A 17,845-nucleotide genomic window follows, 5' to 3' on the forward strand; every position below is an offset into this window, starting at 1 on the left:
ACAAAAGTATCAAAAGTAGCAGATCCACAAGCTCCAAACGCGGCTCGAAATGCGTCTTGTCGAGCTGCTACTTTTGCTGTTTTCTTAAAATCCTGAAATCCTGAAAAGTAACAGTTTCGTACAGGTTTTGTATTTTTCGTATGAGGTTTTCACCCGACAGAGACGATATAATTGGTCCTCACTAATGCTCATTATACGATGGCACCATTTCTGTCTCCTCACTCTGTGTCTCATTGGTGGGCTTGGGCTACGGGACAATTCAGAAACCTGCCTACAATGACATCATTGATGGGGATTCCAAGCTAATAGAAACGGCAGCCTTTCTCTTCCTGGAAATGAATGCTGAATAGAAGCTATTGTTATGGCATTAATAAAAAAAAATAAAAAGAAGAAGTTCGAAATTTAGTTTGAAATTTGTTTGAAATGACCAAGCCTGTTGATGATGTCACTGGTAGGCAGGTTTCTGAACTGTCCACAGCCCTCCTCTGAGACACAGAGTGAGTAGACGTTCCATCTCACCAAAGTTACTAAAATACATCATGAATCAACCGCTTAAGCCCTAATCAATAGTGAAAATCGCCAATCTACAAGCTCACTATGCGTCACATCACGACATGTTGTGAGCTTGTAGATCTGCGGCCTGGCTGCAATGCTATAAAAGTAGTGAGTCCTGTAAATGGACATCACAAAAAAACTACAAACTTTTTTCCCCCTAACAAATGGACTTACTGACCAATGGATAAATGTTTTTCTATGTGGCATTTTCCTAATAAAAGTAAAGCATTTAAAAGAAAGAAAAGCAAAGAAATGAGAAGAGTCTGCAGGAAGCTGAACCAACAACAACAAGCAAAAGGAGAAGTGAGTGTCTCTGTGAGAGCGTCCAAATACACAACATCTGTCACCCCTTCCCCCCTGAGTGTGTGTGTGTGTGTGTGTGTGTGTGTGTGAGAGTGTGTGCGTGCGTGCGTAGGTGTGTGTGTGGTGCGTGCGTGCGTGTGTGTGTGTGTGTTTGTCAGTTGGCCAGTCGGTCGGCAGACTCAAACCACATAGCGCTCTAGCACACACCTGCTCCCTGTGAGTTGAAGACAGTTTGTGTGTGTGTGTGTGTGTGTGTGTGTGTGTGTGTGTGTGTGTGTGTGTGTGTGTGTGCATGTGGCGATGGACAGCTGATCTCTACACAAACACCCAGTTGCGCAAAAGCACGAGACCCCCAAACCCTCCCTCTGAGGAGTGTGACAGAGGGTTTCTGTGTCAGGGGCCGGACAAGGACAGTGTCCCTCTCCGAGTGGACCTTACAGGACAGCAGAGGACAATGAACCACTTAAACCCTATATATGGATGACCGGGGTCCCTCAGGGCTCTATACTAGTGTCTGTATTCTGTTATCGTGGGGAGAGCTTTCGCTGCAAATAGCCGCTGCGACACGTTAGTGATCTTGTCGATCTGCTATTTTCAGCGAAAGCTTTCCCCACAATACGGATGCTGGGGTTTAAGTGGCAATCAATCAATCAATAATCAATTACTATCTTGGATCATGTCATTATAAGTGAAAATCAGATCGTCTATTGTCATAATTTTTACATGACACTGTTGTGCGATGAAATATAGAACAATGCTTAAGTGGTTAATCGATCTGTTATGTTTTTTTTTTTTAAATACACCCACACTTCATGATTAATCAATTAATCACAGTAATAATCGATAGTTTCAGCCATAAACCGGACAAATAATTACAAGTCCTGGTTATTGATAATAAGCTTTAAGAATGGATCAGCATGGACCAGAAATGGGCGTGTGCCTATATCTATCACAGCTGATCAGGGTTCAAATGTTCATTTGTCCTCTCCTGCCCTCTCATCTCAAATTCTCCCCACACTCCTTTCCTACCCTTCTCTCCTCTCCTCTAGTCTCCTCTGCTGTCGCTTCACATGCACGCACGCATGCATGCACGCACGCACGCACGCACGCACACACACACACACACACACACACACACACACACACACACACACACACACACACACACACACACACACACACACACACAGTATGTCTTTTACCAGAGAGAATGAGAGAGAGACAGAGAGAGAGAGAGAGAGAGAGAGAGAGAGAGAGAGAGAGAGAGAGAGAGAGAGAGAGAGAGAGAGAGAGAGAGAGAGAGAGAGAGAGAGACACACACAGAGAGACAGAGAGACAGAGAGAGAGAGAGAGAGAGATGGAGAGAGAGAGAGAGAGAGAGAGAGAGAGAGAGAGAGAGAGAGAGAGAGAGAGACCTACTTCTTGATTGTGATTAATTTGTGTTGCTAGGTAACCGGCAGTGGAAGCACAGTGAGTTTTGGCTCCAGAGAGGAGGAGAGCACAGCAGATACCTGACTACAACAACACTATATCGTCGCTGTCAGGCAGAAACCTCTTATCTCCTTTTTGTGTTTTTTCGTAAATTAATGCTCTTCTTGATCATACTACAGCGTCACGCAAAAGCATCAAAAGTAGCAGATCTACAAGCTCGAAACGCGGCGCGAAGCAACGCGCTTCGAACTTGTAGATCTGCTACTTTTGATACATATTAATTTGGGGGTCCTTGACATGAAAATGTTTGAAAACCACTGATCTAAACCACATCAGGAAGCAAGCCCAAATAAGCAACTATACACTTTAGAAACAAGCCCCCCCAAAAAAAAAAAAACCGCAAGGCCGCAACTACCTATATTTACTCTACTTTACAGGAAAAAAAGCCCAAAGTCGCTTATAATAAACAGACTTTGGCAACACGTGCTTGTGGTATAAGTCTACATGGGATTGTTACGACATTGTGGTTGATAATGAAATGCTCAATGGAGAAAAGGAAAAGGCACTGGTACCTTCAGGAAACTCACTGTTGAGCCATGTTACGGTTCATACCAGAACATGACCTCACACCTTTACAGCTGAAGTGTGACTCTGTAACGCGATGCGACACGTCAGCTTGTAGATCATAATGCAGATCATGCTGTGTGCGTGCGTGCACTCCACACTGTGTGTGTGTGTGTGTGTGTGTGTGTGTGTGTGTGTGTGTGTGTGTGTGATACAGTTAAGCAGGGGTTGGTCACGGGGGGATCAGACTTTTAAGACGACTGTCTCTGCTGCGTGACACTCAGACAGGTGGCAGGAGCACTGTGTGTGTGTGTGTGTGTGTGTGTGTGTGTGTGTGTGTGTGTGTGTGTGTGTGTGTGTGTGTGTGTGTGTGTGTGTGTGTGTGTGTGTGTGTGTGTGTGCGCGCGAGAGAGAGTTTTTTGCTGATAAGGAAGTGATGGTACGATGAGTCAAATGCAGGCAGACTTATGCACGCACGCATGCACACACACACGCACACGCACACGCACACAGCCAAATTCCCAACTTTTCCAACTCCTTTTCCATACTAGGGTTGCCCAGGAGAAAACACCTCTGTCTGACAATATAACACATACAACAATACAACACAAAACCTACAACCACTTTCATTCTCCAGAAACCCAGTATCTGCAATGCTGACTACATGCAAACATGCTACAATGTATGTACTACTGTAGTATATTGTTGCTGTCAGGCGGAAACCTCTTACAGTATCTCCGTATTTTAACCTTTTGTGTTTGTTTTCTTAAAGTTAATGCCCTACTTGATCATACATACTACAGCGTCACACAAAAGCATCAAAGGTAGCAGATCTACAAGCTTGAAATGTGGCGCAGAGCAGCGTGTTTTCACGATTTTTGCATTTGAATCGTGAAAACAGGTTTGGACATATGAGGTTTCCACCCGACAGAGACGATATACAGTAGCACAGTCTATTATCCATCATGTAGTGTGGATGCCAGGTACTGCGTGGTTCAGGGACCCCCTTGAGGGGCGTGTTGTGAGCTTGTAGATCAGCTATTTTCATTCAATATTTTAAAATATTAGTCTTAAGTATGAAATATCGACAAAGACTAAACCTAAGGACATCTTTTTGTTTCAGTTAACAGTTATCATTATTATTATCATTTTCAAATCTAGGTTTAGTTATTTCCTTTGTTTTATTTAACCATAATGCAGTGGTTCTCAAACTTTTTCATGTCAAGGACTGCAACATTTATACAAATTTGGCCAAACGTTTTGTGCCAGGGACCCCCAGAAGAGAACATTTGTGTTAAACAAATGTCTAAATTATTCGAGTTAAAATGCTTACGCTGATTTTGACGCTATATTAACACATTTTCCTTGGGACTCCCTGGAACCCCCCCAACGACCCCTGGATCCTCGGACCCCACTTTGAGAATCGCTGCTATAATGTAACAAACGCATTGTCTCTGTCGGGTGGAAACAGCTCATATGTCCAAAATTGTTAATTTTCAGGAATTCTAATTCAGAAATACTAAAGTAGCAGATCCACAAGCTCAAAATGTGGCACGAGCTTGTGATGCTTTTGTGTGACGCTGTAGTATGATCATTGATCAAGTGCAAGTAGGACATTTATTTATGAAAAAACACAAAAAGTTAAAATATGAAGATAAGAAGAGATTTCTGCACAACAACAACATGCTATCTCCCACAGTGTGTAGAGACAACAGGTCTGTGTGTTTAGCATGGATTTGTTAACAGGGGATAAGTCCTCCAGAAAATGCCTTCCCTACAGAGGCCCCTCCCACCTCCTGCTGCCATTGGCCTGCCCATCATTAAACTCCTCACGTGATTGGAGGAATCCGAAGCCACTCAAGGGATTCCCCCTCCCTCCACTGAGCAAGCTGCCAGCCTCAGGTTAAGGTCTTAAGTGTTGTTAAGTGTGTGTGTGTGTGTGTGTGTGTGTGTGTGTGTGTGTGTGTGTGTGTGTGTGTGTGCATTGTTAAGTACATTCACACACCCTGCAATAGCCAGGAAGAAGTACTACAGATATAATAATAATAAAGTAAAAGCAGCTATACCGCTATGTAGAAATACATTGTCCTGTATTCAACATTTCACTTGAAGTAAAAGTACAAAAGTATTGGCATCAAAATGTACCTAAAGTACCAAAAGAAAAATTATTGCACAGTTGTTGTTAAAATCTGCTTTGTTTGTGTTTTAATGATTTATTCATTTTTGTTTTTATTGCACTTAATGTCTTAATATTGTTGCTGTCAGGCAGAAACCTCTTATTATCTCCATATTCTAACTTTGTGTTTTTTCGTAAATTAATGCCCTACTTGATCATACTACAGCGTCACAGAAAAGCTGTTTTGAACTTGTCAATCTGCTGCTTTTGCTATTTTTTTATTTGAATCCTGAAAAGTAATAGTTTTGGACATATGAGGTTTCCACCCGACAGAGACGCTATGTAGTGCTTTAAGTAAAGCACTCTGACTTGCTTTGTTGTTGAAATGTGCTCTTCAAATAAACTCGCCTTGCCTTAACCACTCTATCCTTACTAAAGCTGACATACACAACTGTACTTGGGACAGCTTTTTTCCCGTCTGCACCAAACTTCTTCGCCAAAAATAGCCGATCTACAAGCTCGCAACGTGTTAACCACTTGAACCCCAAAAGACATGTGGGGCCAAAAGACGTGAAAATAAAAGTCACTCACTCATACATTGGCTGATCTTCTGTGCTGGAACGAGCTATAGAGCAGTGGTTCTCAAACCTTATGATCTGCTAGATCTGCTATTGTTGGCAAAGAGAATTGGTGTCGATTGAAAAAGAACACACCAAGTAAAGTTTCAACTGCGGTCAGCTCTTTTTGTTTACGATTAATCGTGCAAACTCAGGTCAGTTTTAATAGAGGGTCTTACTAATTAAACTAAGTGATATTGATCAGTTTAAATTAAATATTATCAAAGTATTCCATGGCACCCCTGGACTTGCATCACGGCACACTAGGGTGCCCTGGCACCCACTTTGAGAAACCAGCTGCTATAGAGAGGAATATCTCCAGTCACCTGCAACCTGGCATAGTGTCGCAATTCCTTTCAAAGTCCACGGTTGGACGAAGGGAAGAGTAAATAATATGAAAAAAAAATTCTCAACTGCCACAAAGATAACATTTCCAGAAGGCCTCCGGGTGACACGGACACGGACACGGACACGTAGGCAAACCACGAGCATGTGTGTCTAATACATGCCTACTCTGTACTATATATATAGCCTGAGCTCCAAAAAGAGAAATTTTGGCCGATATTTTCATGGTCAAATCGACTGATACCGATATTGCAATACAAGTTTCCAGTAGGGTTTACCATACACCTGCTATACTACAGTAACTGTTATTCTGGGTGCAGATGGACTTCTAATAAACAGTGCTTTCGTATTACCCGATTTATTAGGCCTACTGAAGCACATAGTTGTGTAAACCATGTAAATGCAGTATGTTTTTTTTGTTTTTCCAACTTTCCAACGTTGACCCTATGGAAAGCTTCTCCATAAAACTGTGATTGAATCTGCAGCCTATCATCACAAAAGGCTTTTTTCAGCTTCATATTCATATTAAAAAAATATTGTAGAATAAAATATTGGTAAACAAATATAGAATTCTATTGCTGCTTTTTTACCCCTTTTTCTCCCTTTTGTTGCTTTTTTTGCATTCTGCATAATGAGTACTTTTACGTATGGTACTTTAAAGTTGTACAATGCAAATTCACAACTAACGATTTTTAGCAACCTCTGCTGGTCACTACCGTCACTGCATACAATTTCCGTAATCCTCGATTACCCAGAATTCCATTCGTTTTCACCGGAAGCCGGAAGCATTTCAAAAAGCGATCTTTTAATTGTTTTATACTATCTACGGATCGTTTCTCTTAGCCAGTGGAGCATTAGTTACCATGAGCTGTGCTTTCTTTTTCTGTTCTTTTTCGATCTTCCAATCCTACATTCTCTTAAAATCAGCGTGAGGTTCCTTTTTGTTATTAGCGCGATAGTTCCTGGCCAAACAGGAAACCGTTGCGGTAGTTCCTGGCCAAACAGGAAACCAGTGCATTTCCACCTCCGTTTTCCGGCCAGATGACGTCATTTCCCCGGGAAAGTCCCCCCAGTCCACGTTCAATAGAAAATATATAAATAAAAGGCTTCCGGGGGTGAAATACATGGAGTGGGTGTTGTGAAACTTTTGCCACTCACAAAAGATATACAATTTAACTTTAGTTTTGTTGAAAAAGTTACCTAGTATGCCTTTAAGTATATTTTGATACTTTTAATTAAGTAAAACATTTTTGTACTTTTACCAACACTGGTTATAATGGGGCCAGTCAGACCAACGGGGCGTCGGAATAATGACATGACACCGCTGCAATTATTTGGAAGGCATTAATGTAAGGATCACGACTTATCCTACACGTTTACTGTAGATCTCCCTCCACTCAGCTGATTCAAATTAATGATCAATGCCTTATTATCATCCTGACGTCAACCCCAGGCAGAGTTCCAACTCGAAACCTTCTGCACGAAAGGTATATGCTCCAACTGCTACACTGGGGCGGCCCTACCTCTGGGACCCCAATCTACACTGTAAATTCCTCAGTGTTAATTCAACTAACAGAGAGTATACAAATGGTTCCAAATAACTGTAGAATTACAGACCTCTCAGTGTCCATTTGGAAAGCTAGTGGTCCCCGGACTCTGCACTGAGAAACTGACACATTTTCCTTGGAGCCCCCCCTTCTTACATCTGACAGAAGCTGAGACCCCCCCCCCCCCCCCCCATGCGCATGCAAGCATTTGAGTTTATCATACAAGATTGACTGCCATTGACATTTGGTGTATTCAGTGGTTTATGCTAGAGGGCGCTGTTCCACAGCCTGTGAATCATGATGATGATGAAAAGCACAGCCAAAGATTGCGTGCTCACAACAAAATGGAGCTGGTTTCGTTTAGTATTATAGCATAGTTTATAAAAATCAAAATTTCTCTGCTTTCAGTTGTTTTTGGGCAAAAACAAGCCACAGTCAACTGCCCATAACCATGGAATGGATTATCCAGTGGCACAGTTTATGTTCTCTGATTCTACAAGAGCCCCCTCCATCTTTTAAAGTGATCGGCGGGTGGATCGTTGTGAAGAATAATATTCTATGATTTTTCAAAGGTTAGTGAAAACGCTGGGAATCGCTGGCAAGGGCAGCTATAGACGATGTTTTAACTCTGGCAGTCAATGAGTTAATGACATGTGACCCAGAAACCCCACCAATTATTGTAAGAAATGATTGTGGAGTCATGAGAGACAAAGCTGATCTACTTCATGTCGCACAACTCAACAGGGTCTCCATAAAAAAGCAAAAACCCAGCATAGAGGGTCTGGGTGAATGTGGTCTGGACTCTGTGGAGGAGAGTCATGGTGTCAGAGACACTGTAGAAGGACAGAGTACCTGCACTGTGATCCAGGTTCACTCCTACCCTGGAGGACACACTGCCTGGGATTTTAGTTGTAATGCCTCTGTGACTGAAAATATATCCTCCTGTCCAACACCGCAATAACCAAGATTTATCGTTGGATCCAAATCCGCTTTCATTAAAGGATAAAGTTCTGATGGTGTCTTTATACGAGACTGCTATACCAACGAATCCCCTCCACTTTACCTCCCAGTAACAGCGTCCAGTCAGACCCTCTCTACTCAGAACCTGATCCCATTCAGTGAATCTCTCTGGATGATGAGGACATGAGTGTCGTAGTTGCTTTTCTGTTATCTTTTGACAAAGCCATTTCTTGATGTGCTGTGTTTGGATCCAGTGTGACTGGACATGAATATAGTAAGAACTCAGCTCTGCTCTTGGGCTCTGGTGGCACTGACAGTAAAACATCCACTCTATTAAGAATGGCCTCTAGTTTGTCCCTCATCGTTGACACAGCCACATCTTCGAAGTATCTCAGAGGACGGACATTGCTTCTGACTGGGTGTGTAGATTTACTGATTCTTGAGATGGGGATGTAACTATGCAGAAAATGGATGTGATCCTCTGTGAGTGAGAGCTGCTCCAGCTCAGCAGGTCTTCTCCTCAGTTCAGTAACCTCCTGCTCCACACACTTCCTCAGTTCTTCAACACGACTCACTTCACGTTTCCGCTGGTCTCTGATCAGCTCCCTCGACTCAGATTGTCTTGTCTCAATGGAAGAGATGAGCTCAGTAAAGATGGTGTCACTCTCCTCCACTGCTCTATCAGCACAGTGATTGATGGACTCCACCTCCAGGTGAAGCAGCGTCACGTCTTCCTCTCTCTCCTTGATGTTATCCTGAAGCTCGCTGGAGGCTTTGACCAGCTTGTGGTTCTTAAAAGGCAGGAGATTGATAGTGAGGCTGGAGGTGAGTGTCACAGTATGAGACCAGACACTGAAGACACGTCTTCACAGCTTTCAGTTTTCTCTCAGTGCAGAAATCACAGGCCACATCTCCAGGCCCAGCATAGCAGAGATCAGGAGGAACAGCGTGGAGTGCTGTGTTCTTCAGGCTCTCCACAACCTCAGCCAACATGGTGTTTTTCTTCAGAACAGGTCTTGGGATGAACGTCTGTCTACACTGTGGACAGCTGAATCTCCCTCTTTGATCATCCTGATTCCAGTATTCCTCAATACACCTACTACAGTAGTTGTGTCCACAAGGAACACTCACTGGATCCTTCAGCAGATCCAGACAGATAGAACAGCAGAACCTTTCCTGGTCCAGCTGAACTCCATGTGGTGTCATTCTACAGCTGACGTTATCTGACAAACACTGCTGCTAAGTAAATTCTACTGAAATACTACTTTCCATTGAAATGCCGCAGGCGGGCCTACACTCTGTTTTGTTCATTTGACGAGTGACTTTTGTGGTATCTGAAAACCACAGACTTAAAGGTTCTACTGCACTTTTGTAGTTGCCAACAACGCCATATTGTAGTTAGTTTGTTGTTCCAGTGGTGTGTATGAATGGTTGTAGAATGAATTGAGTCATCACTCCAGTCAGTGAGGTTAGATTCTTCCAGTTTATTTCAAACAGTACAAAACATCTTTCCATGGACCCTGAGGTCCCCTCAGCAGCCTCACGGCCTCTGAGTGACACACACAGTTAGTTACACTTCAGTACAGTCTATATAGCAGAGAGATCTAAAGAAGGTACATGTGGGTGTGTCAGCCCTGTAAGGTGAGACCCCACCTAGACAAACAATAGATCCCACTTTGAGTCCCTGATTCGATTTGCAACTGTATGAGGCAGGAAGGGGGGATGGAGACCTTCTGTCTCCCCAATTGGGAATGCTAATTGTAACCCCCACCCGGCTCAGGGCCATCAGCCACCTCTTTGAATACGCTCTTCTGTCTGTAGCCTACCCGTGAAGTATGGCTCAAATGTGTATATCATGTTATGAAATATACAGCACTTTAAAGGACAATTTAGTTGTGATGAAGACATTGTGACGTCATTACATTATGCCATTTTGTCAAATCCCTATCAAAAAGCCAAAATCCATCATAGAGAGTCTGGGTGAATGTGGTCTGGACTCTGTGGAGGAGAGTCATGGTGTCAGAGACACTGTAGACGGACAGAGTACCTGTACTGTGATCCAGGTACACTCCTACTCTGGAGGACACACAACCTGGGATTTAAGTAGCAATGTTTCCAATGTTTCTGTGTCTGACAACATAGCCGCCTTTACAACATTTACAGCTTCCACACTCCCCATTACTTTGGATAGTTGACCCCAGGCATTTAAACTCCACACTGTCTCTCTCGTTTAGGCACACATACTCTGTCTTACTCCTGCTGATTTTCATTCCTGTTCTCTCTCAATATTTGATAGTTCCTATCTTTTGCCATAATTCCTGACCTGCTTGGCATAGCCACTTGTGATAGCCTCATTGGACTCGGTTCCCAAAATGTTCAGCTCGAGACCTGAAAGAGACATTGCTACTGACCGGGTGTGTAGATTCACTGATCCTTGAGAGGGAGGTGGAACTGTGTAGAAAATCGATGTGATCCTCTGTGTGCTGTGTGAGAGCTGCCGCAGCTTATCATGTCTCCTCCTCAGGTCAGTAACCTCCTGCTCCACAACCTTCCTCTGCAGTAGGCTATAAGGAGTTCTGTGTCAGGCATAGAGACACCCGGCGGACTACAAATTCAAACCCACTATTGAGACAGCGCACCCATTCGAAGTACGGGAGAACGATGTGCTTCAGCTGTCAAGGCAATCCATATGAGAGGATATGAGAGTTAGCCTACTTAGAAAATAATCCTACATGAACGATATAGATTTGAATAAAAATATGTTTCCAAATGTATGGATGGTCTTTGTCAACATATCTTCTTGTTTTCTCAATAGTTGAGGTGTTTCACATTTAATTTGCCACTTGAATGGGTTACCCATAAGGTTAACACAGCAGAGGGTAGACGGCAGACAGACAAGTAGTCGCATTTCAGTGACATCACAGTCTTTACGAGCGCCGAGTGACGATTTTGAGGGGAATTCTCATCCCAATCCCAACTGACTTTGTTCATGTCTATATTTTGAACATGTCATTGTCATAGGCTTATATTAATTTTCTACCTACGCGGTCCGCGGAGCTCCGACGGTACATGAAAAAATCACACCCAGTGTGAAGTGAGCGGTGCTAGCCAATCACAGCACGTCCGGCAAAGATAAGTATTCAGACCCTTTGCTGTGACACTTGTATATTTGCACCGCTCGGTGCTCAAAAACAGCAGTGGTCATCACAGTGATGGAAGCTCACTTAAAAAAATAATACTTTTTTTGAAGTGAGTGGTGCTATTTATGAGTTATTAATTTTATCATGCGTCTCGCTAGCCAATCACAGTACGTCACAGCCAATCAGCCAATCACAGTACAGCGAAAGACAAATTTTCGCGACGGAAAGAAAAACTTTCGCCACGGATGGGTCCTAACCCACTTATAGGAGCGGCTACACCGCTCAAAAAGTACACAGGAGCCGAGATACAGGATTTTAAAGTAATAAGTTAACCAGGGAGTGAATGGAGCAGTAAATCTGCTTTGAAAAGACGGATATGTCCATCTGTATTTTAAAAGACGGACATGTCCGTTTCTGGCAGGCAATGTGTTAAAGAACAAACAAATAAGGAGGGGGCGGAAACTGAGAAAGCCCTGTCACCCCAGGTGCCGTCTGTGTCTATGTGTGTACCCTTCATGCCCATATATGGAGATATCTGTATCTGTGCAACCTTTTATGCCCATATGTGTGTCTAACAGTCTATGTCAGGGGTCATCAATGTGTCCGTGGCAAGACATGTCCTTGCCCTTTTTGTATTTTAAGGTTTTATATTCCCCACTTTTAAGATCCAATTACTGTCAGTCTCCAGGTTTTCCTCAGAATATATCGTGGGACGATATATCGACACCCCCCCACTTAATGGGTTATTATTCGTCCTGGAAACTCTTGTCACAGTCTTGCTAAGAGTGGACACGCAAATGTATCTTCAAATACTTTGTATAACGGAAACTCCTGTCACATCGTTTACAGTGGTAAGGCTTCTCTCCAGTGTGGCTACGCTGGTGTCTCTTCAGATTACCTAATTCACTGAAACTCTTGCGACACTGTTTACAGTGGAAAGGCTTTTCTCCCGTGTGGATACGCTGGTGTCTCTTCAGATTACCTATGTCACTGAAACTCTTGCCACACTGTTTACAGTGGTAAGGTCTTTCACCGGTGTGGACACGCTGGTGTGTCCGTAGTTTATCTAACACACGGAAGCTCTTGCCACAGTGTTTACAGTGGAAAGGTTTTTCACCAGTGTGGATACGCTGGTGCGTCTTTAGGCTATTTAACACACTGAAACTCTTGTGACACTGTTTACAGTAGAAAGGTTTTTCTCTAGTGTGGATACGCTGGTGCGTCCGTAGGCTATTTAAAAAACTGAAACTCTTGTGACACTGTTTACAGTAGAAAGGTTTTTCTCCGCTGTGAATACGCTGGTGTGTCTGTAGGGTAGACAAGCGACCGAAACACCTGTCACACTCTTTACACTGGTAAGGTTTTTCTCCGGTGTGAATACGCTGGTGTGTCTGTAGGGTAGACAAGCGACCGAAACTCCTATCACACTGTTTACACTGGTAAGGCTTTTCTCTGGTGTGAATTAGCTGGTGCCTTCTTGCGGCTGAGTTAAAGTCTTGGTATGATCTTGGTTGGCCTGTGTGGTCTCCTTGTTCCTGGCCCGCTACAGAGCTGGACATTTGAACCTCTGCTGGTTCATTGTCAAAGCTGCTGTTTTCCATGGACTGTGATGTGGACGGAAATATATCTCTTCTCTTCTCTTCTCTTCTCTTCGAGATTTGTCCTTCTATCTTCTCCCTCTCTAGTTATTTATCTTGATACCGTAAATCTCTGCCTTTCTCACCTGAACTGTCTTAGTAGAGTATGCCAGTGGACTCTTATATAGGCAGACCAGAGCTCTGGTCTGATGTCAAACGCAACACAAACCGTTGCCAAGCATTCCTGCCTACAATGATTTACGCAGACACTGTTGCAATCAGTGCAGTGATTCCCAAATATTTGAATTTCAAGGCCACAGTCATAGTTCACGCATCTCTAGAACCGAGAGGCAGACAGACCGACAGACAGGCAATGAATATAATAAGTGAGCTTAACAGAGAGGCTGCTAAAGGCAACGAATAAGGGGAACCAGTGGAGAGGGTGGACAGCTTCAAGTGTAATCTTCAAGTGTAGTCTGTATGTGTGTTACTGTTAACCACTTACGGCCTATATACTGACAATGGCCAATCTACCTTCCGTTGGAAGACAGAGAGGATTATTCCCTGAAGTCTCTCTTTGAATGCCTTGAGGCATTTTCTTTGGGAAAAAACCTGTCAAACCCATCAATGGCAGTCAATGCGTTAAGACCGGGAACGCATCTGTGTCATTTTTCGTTTGGGCCATTCAAAAATACTAGCAGATCTAAGTTGTAGATCTGCTTTTTTTTTTTATAGTGAAAGTTTGTGCAAATCTTTTGAATATATATAATTTTTTAAAGCGAACATTTTTAATTCAAATCTTTGCTTCTGGGGATTCTACAAATGTCTTCTAAATCCTACAGTTTTTTGAAAAAACGTATGTTTCTATCAGCGGTTCTCAAACTTTTTCATGTCAAGGACCCCCAAAATTATATGCATTTGGCCCCCGGACCCCCATCTCAAAATATGTTGTAACAGGGACCCCCAGAAGCAAAGATTTGAGTCAAAAATGTTCCCTTTAAAAATATATATTCAAATATTTGCACAAATGTTCACTATTTTTCAAAAACTGTCAGAGCTACAAGCTCATACAGTAGCTGTAGTACAGTAGTACTGTAGCACGCGCTATGAGCTTGTAGATCTGATATTTTTGAATAGCCAAAAGAAATCTAAAGAAATCACACCCAGTGTGAAGTGAGCGGTGTCATTTAAAAACAACAGTGGTCATCACAGTGATGGAAGCTCACTTAAAAGTGCATGGTGCTATTTATAGGTTATTAATTTCATCATGCGTCTCGCTAGCCAATCACAGTACTGAGCCGCATTTCATCATGCGTCTCGCTGGCCAATCACAGTACTGAGCAAAGGGTGTGAATAGAGTCAGCCAATCACAGTACAGCGAAAGACACATTTTCACGACGGTCTTTTCACGACGGTCCCAAACCCACTTATAGGAGCGGCTACACCGCTCAAAAATGAAAACGTGTGGGTTTACCATTGTTGTACAGTATTAACTTGCCTGAATGTAGTTGGGGCTATAACTCAACTAAATGGAAGAGTGACATATCCTGACATTTTCAAATAAGTCTTAGGGAATTCTCCAGGTTAATTAATATACAATTAGTCTTGCAAGATGCTGTTTGGATAATTGTAAAAAAAATAATACATGAGACACACGGGATGCGTCTGTGCAGACGTATATACCATAAAACCACTTAAACTTTAGATTTCCGATGCTAGCAATTTTGACACACTGATGGAGTATATTATAGAATATTGTGGGTTGTGTATTGAGATGGCAGATATGTCACATTAAAAAGGACAAATAAAACAAATGGGACACTGTATTAGAACACCAAAAGAAATCGCTACAGCCTCAGTAGTTCCTACTTCAGTAACCTCAGTAGTTCCTACTTCAGTAACCTCAGTAGTAGCCTCAGTGAAATTACGGTATCTTACGATGCCTCTCGTATAGGGATTGCATTAACAGCTGCAGTACATCGATCTCCCCGACCTCGAGTGGGTGCGCTGTCTCAGTTGTGGGCGTGAATTTGTAGGCGGCCGTGTGTCTCTTTTGGCTAAATATGGAGTCCTGGCCAGTCTATGACGCCAGTACTATGACATCATATTGATGACATAACATAAGGGTACTCCATATATGGGGATTTATCAATATTCTGTCCCTTTTATGCCCTTATATGGAGATTTCCATTCATGTCTGTGTCCCTTTTATGCTCATACATGGAGTTCCATGATGTCAACACTATATGCCCAATAATCAGAATGACACAAAGTAATGACACAAAGATATGAGCAGACAAAATTGGAACTGGAACACTTTAAAATTGAAGCTGATAAATGGGTACTCTCTCTTGATTGGCTGATATTGGCAACCCAACTGAAATTTTATTTTCTGTTTATTAAAGAGATAGAGAGACGGGAAGAGTCCAGTTACTGAACAAACACTCTATACAGTAGCATTGATTACTATCAGAATGAAAAGCTTTAACCTTTTAACAAAATATATCACGGGACACTGCAGCTGTGCAAGTCGGCGTTGTTACGAACACATAGCAACAGTTTGTGTTGTGAGTGACGTCAGATCACAGCTCTGGTCAACCTACATACTGGTTGAGGATGTCCTTAGATGTCTGAGACTCAGAGTATCACCCTAATACAGTATCTTGACTCACAGTGTCATTGAAGACAAATCTTCATGCAAGTATTGAAGACAAATCTTCCGATAGACCTTTCCAGACAGTTCGTCCCTCTCACATCCCATGAATAGTAGCAGGTCTTCCTCCATAGACCCATGAAGGTGAGCCACCACAAATTCTACAGGCAAATGTTAAAGAATGGACAGATCCCATCAGCAGCTGTTCAGCAAATAACCAGCCCTGTGACCAGCCAGAAACAAGGAGACACAGATGAAGCCAGATCTTACAGTTGTCGTGGGTTTACCAAGACATTAACTCAGCCAGGTGAAGTAAAGACCCATCAACTGTCTTCCACAGGGAAGAAAATGCACGTCTGTAAACGGTGTGACAAGAGTTTCAGTCATTTGAGTTCTCTGAAGATACACCAGCATGTCCACACTGGGGAAAAACCTTTCCACTGTAAACAGTGTGTCAAGAGTTTTAGCCGGTTAGATCACCTGAAGACACACCAGCGTCTCCACACGGGAGACAAACCTTTCCAATGCAAACTGTGTGACAAGCGTTTCAATCAATTAAGTGCACTACAGTCGCACCAGCGTATCCACACTGGAGAAAAACCGTTCCACTGTCAACGGTGCGACAAGAGTTTCAGTGGATTGAGTACTCTGAAGACACACCAGTATGTCCACACTGGAGAAAGACCTTTCCTCTGTAAACTGTGTGACAAGGGCTTTAGTCGGTCACATCACCTGAAGACACACAAGCGTCTCCATACGGGAGAAAAACCTTTCCAATGCAAACAGTGTGACAAGCGTTTCAGGCATTCGAGCTCTCTGAAGACACACCAGAATGTCCACAGTGGAGAAAAACCTTCCTCTGTAAACAATGTGACAATAATTTCAGTCAATTGAGTACTCTGAAGACACACCTTCGTCTCCACGCCGGAGAAGAACCTTTCAAATGTAAACATTGACCATAAACCTTCATAAACCTTCAAAATCAGTTACTCTCTGACGCGGCACACCAGCTATTGAAATGGGTGGTCAAATCACGGGCAAACACCAAATGAGTCTGCTTCCCACCCTTTTTCTCCAAAATCTAAAACGCTGCCGGTACGCCTCGGGAACGAGCTCATATGATTTAAGCACCGCGGCCGTTGCACTTAAAGATTCTATGACATTCATTTTCACTTTTTTTTTTTTTTTTTTTTGGGGGGGGTTTTTATGACCTCAATTAAACCCAAAAAATCTGAACTTTGAACATTCAGTGGATTTTCTGTGGTCTGGGGTTTTCTGAATAATTAGGCTGAAAAGTAATCTGAGCTTGGCCCTTGGGCAGTGAAGTCACAGGCCATTAATCCCGCCCACTCTCTTCCTCGCCCCTCCCCTCCCGTATCCTTTCCTTTGGGGGGGGGGGGGGGAGCAGAGTTGATGATTGACAGGCAAAATCCCTCAACAGCGACACCCGCAGGCAAAGATTTCTTTTTTCATTGCAGTTGAAAAGGCTTTAGAAATGTGAGAGAAAAACACCTGCCATGGATCAATGGAGTGGATTTTTTTGTTAAAACTTTTAATACACGTTTGAAGGACCATGACAAAGACTTTTAATGTGTGGTAAAACTGAACGTCATGAAACCTTTAAAGCTGAAAAAGCCTCTTGCGCCCTGCCAGTCAAAACGCACTGTAACATTAAAGTGTGCGCTGAGTCTGGCCATTAACGCACATCTGCAGGTTCTGATACATGTACCGTAGCTGGCATCTTACCGTGCTTTATCAGATCCAACCTGGCCTGCTCCACCTCTAACTTACTGTAGCCTGTTCAGTTTCCTGTCGCAGTTTTTTAATAGAATATATATCCAACCTTACTTCATCCTGCTCAGCTTGCAACCTTAGCCTCACTCCATCCTGCTCAGCTTGCAACTTCATTTGTTCTATCTGTAGTCCCATTAACAATTTTTGTTGCTCAAATGTTAACCTTGGGGCCAATACCACAGGTGCAGGAGGCACCACCAACGCGGCACCTAAAACAGGAGGGGGAGGAGAAACCTCCTCTGA

The sequence above is a fragment of the Gymnoscopelus braueri genome, assembly GCF_963280865.1.
Source record: "Gymnoscopelus braueri genome assembly, chromosome: 10".
Classification (NCBI taxonomy): Eukaryota; Metazoa; Chordata; class Actinopteri; order Myctophiformes; family Myctophidae; genus Gymnoscopelus; species Gymnoscopelus braueri.